Source organism: Babylonia areolata, chromosome 13 (assembly GCF_041734735.1).
Source record: "Babylonia areolata isolate BAREFJ2019XMU chromosome 13, ASM4173473v1, whole genome shotgun sequence".
Lineage (NCBI taxonomy): Eukaryota > Metazoa > Mollusca > Gastropoda > Neogastropoda > Buccinidae > Babylonia > Babylonia areolata.
In genome coordinates, this window is record NC_134888.1 from 36,743,025 (window position 1) to 36,746,066 (window position 3,042).

Here is a 3,042-nt window from a genome sequence, read left to right on the forward strand (position 1 = left end):
CAATGTTATTTTGATTACTTTTTCCCTTCTATTTCTTTTTTTTAATATGCATTTGGAATTATATATATATATATAATGAAAAACAAACAAAAAGCCTTTTGCACAAGAAGGAAAATTTCGGTCTCGGACCTTCCTCAGCGACGTGATCAATGTAACGACGTCAAAGTAGTACGTGACGCAAAATGTTATTGTGTCATACTTGACGTAAGTTTCAGTCCGAGTTCTTTTATGCTTCCTCTTTTACTAGATATATATATGTGTGTGTGTGTGTGTGTGTGTGTGCGCGCGCACACACACACACACGCACGCACACACACGCACATATACACACTCACACACGCGCGCACACACACACCCTCCCACACACACATATGTATGCATACATACATACATATATACATAGACTAAACATTTTTTTGCCGAGAAGTAAATGAAAGGGGACCGGGGGTGGGGGGGGGGGGGTGTAAACTGGAGTGACACCCAGATCCGCTCTCTCTCAGTATCGTTTAAGAGGCTGTCACGTTAACCTGCTTCTTATAATGGTACTAGCAGACAGGAGAGAGAGGGGTGGGGTGAGGAAGAGGGAGGGAGCGAGAGAGAGAGAGAGAGAGAACACTGTGTGTGTGTGTGTGTGTGTGTGTGTAGTTTGTCATCAGTTTGTTAGTCATTTAGTTAGTTAATTCGTTAGTTACTTACTTAGTTAATTATTTAGTTAGTGTGTGTGTGTGTGTGTGTGTGTGTGTGTGTGTGTGTGTGTGTGTGTGTGTGAATCAGAATCCGAGTCAGAATCAGATTCAGAATCAGAATCAGAATCAATTTTAATGTCAATCAAACTTCAACAAAGTTTACAAGACATGCATACAAAGGTGTATGTATACACACAGAAAGCTAAGTTTCAGTTTCAGTAGCTCAAGGAGGCGTCACTGCGTTCGGACAAAACCATATACGCTGCACCACATCTGCCAAGCAGATGCCTGACCAGCAGCGTAACCCAACGCGCTTAGTCAGGCCTTGGACAGAAAGCTAAACAAAACAATGATAACATTCTGTTCCCCCACAGCAATCACCAGAAGGGCAGAACGCTTTATGACCACTTGACAGTGCTTGACGCGGGGATCTGATGACTGTTTACAATGCTATAACAGTTTAAATGCCTCACTTCGGTCTATGCACAGGTTTTCACTGTCTGTTTCTCTTTCTCTCTTCGTCTCTTCTATTTCTTTTCTGTCTGTCTGTCTGTCTGTCTTTGTTCGTGTGTGTGTGTGTGTGTGTGTGTGTGTGTGTGTGTGTGTGTGTGTGTGTGTGTGTGTGAAGGGTAAGGTGGGAGCGGTGTGTGTGTGTGTGTGAAGGGTAAGGTGGGAGCGGTGTGTGTGTGTGTGTGTGTGTGTGTGTGTGTGTGTGTGTGAAGGGTAAGGTGGGAGCGGTGTGTGTGTGTGTGTGTGTGAAGGGTAAGGTGGGAGCGGTGTGTGTGTGTGTGTGTGTGTGTGTGTGTGTGTGTGAAGGGGAAGGTGGGAGCGGTGTGTGTGTGTGTGTGAAGGGGAAGGTGGGAGCGGTGTGTGTGTGTGTGTGTGTGTGTGTGTGTGTGAAGGGGAAGGTGGGAGCGGTGTGTGTGTGAAGGGTAAGGTGGGAGCGGTGTGTGTGTGTGTGTGTGTGTGTGTGTGTGTGTGTGTGAAGGGTAAGGTGGGAGCGGTGTGTGTGTGTGTGTGTGAAGGGTAAGGTGGGAGCGGTGTGTGTGTGAAGGGTAAGGTGGGAGCGGTGTGTGTGTGTGTGTGTGTGTGTGTGTGTGTGTGAAGGGGAAGGTGGGAGCGGTGTGTGTGTGTGTGTGTGTGGAAGGGGAAGGTGGGAGCGGTGTGTGTGTGAAGGGTAAGGTGGGAGCGGTGTGTGTGTGTGTGTGTGTGTGTGTGTGTGTGAAGGGTAAGGTGGGAGCGGTGTGTGTGTGTGTGTGTGAAGGGTAAGGTGGGAGCGGTGTGTGTGTGTGTGTGTGTGTGTGTGAAGGGTAAGGTGGGAGCGGTGTGTGTGTGTGTGTGTGTGTGTGAAGGGTAAGGTGGGAGAGGTGTGTATGTATATATAAACTCTATCCCAACTTTTAATTCATTCATTGTCCTGAATATCATTAAGTGATGACATTCAAATGTGAAAATGAATACTTTAACCAGATGCCAACAATCACCATTATGTGTGACGGGACATTAAACAGAAATTGTCCTCCTCCTCCTCACACACACACACACACACACACACACTTTCTCCAGTTTTTGAGTTATGCATGCATGTGAATGACTGGTGCGAAAGTGCTTTGATTTGTTTGTGCACAAGATTCAGCGCTATATTATTATTATTATTTATTACACACGCACACGCACGCACGCACACAAACACACAGCACAACACACATCAACAGAAATATTTACTGAAAAAAATTCAAAGCATAGACTGCAGAGCATATAAACTGGCACTTGGCTTACCAGCCCATGCTTCCAGTAAGAAAACGTACAGTGCAGCGGGAGTATTACCATTAGAGGATCAAAGGGAACTTGCGTGTAGCAAATTTGTCTTGAGAAGTTTAACGGACGAAAATGATTTGGAATCGGAAATAAATCTCAAATCCGACCGCGATTTTCCAAAGAGAGCTAGATCTATATCCTCTCATACCACACTGGGAACATACACGTCAAATATTTTAACAAATTCCGGCGTGAATAAAACCCCACATTTTGCTAAAAGGTCTGTAGTATCACCTACACCTGTATGGGAACTTCAAAGAGCACAATTTGATATCGATCACACTGATCTGACCAAAGATGACAACATAAATTTACTTACATCACATGTACGAAACCATTTGGAAGAGAAATACCTTAATTATCTAAAGATTTTTACAGACGGCTCTGTTGTAAATGATAGAGCTGGTGCTGCTTTCGTTATTCCTGACCTTAACTTTCAAAACCCTTTTCAACTGGGAGAGAATAAATCCATCTTCACAGCTGAACTCATAGCAATTCTAATGGCGTTAAATTTCATGATATCCTTTCCGAAAACTAT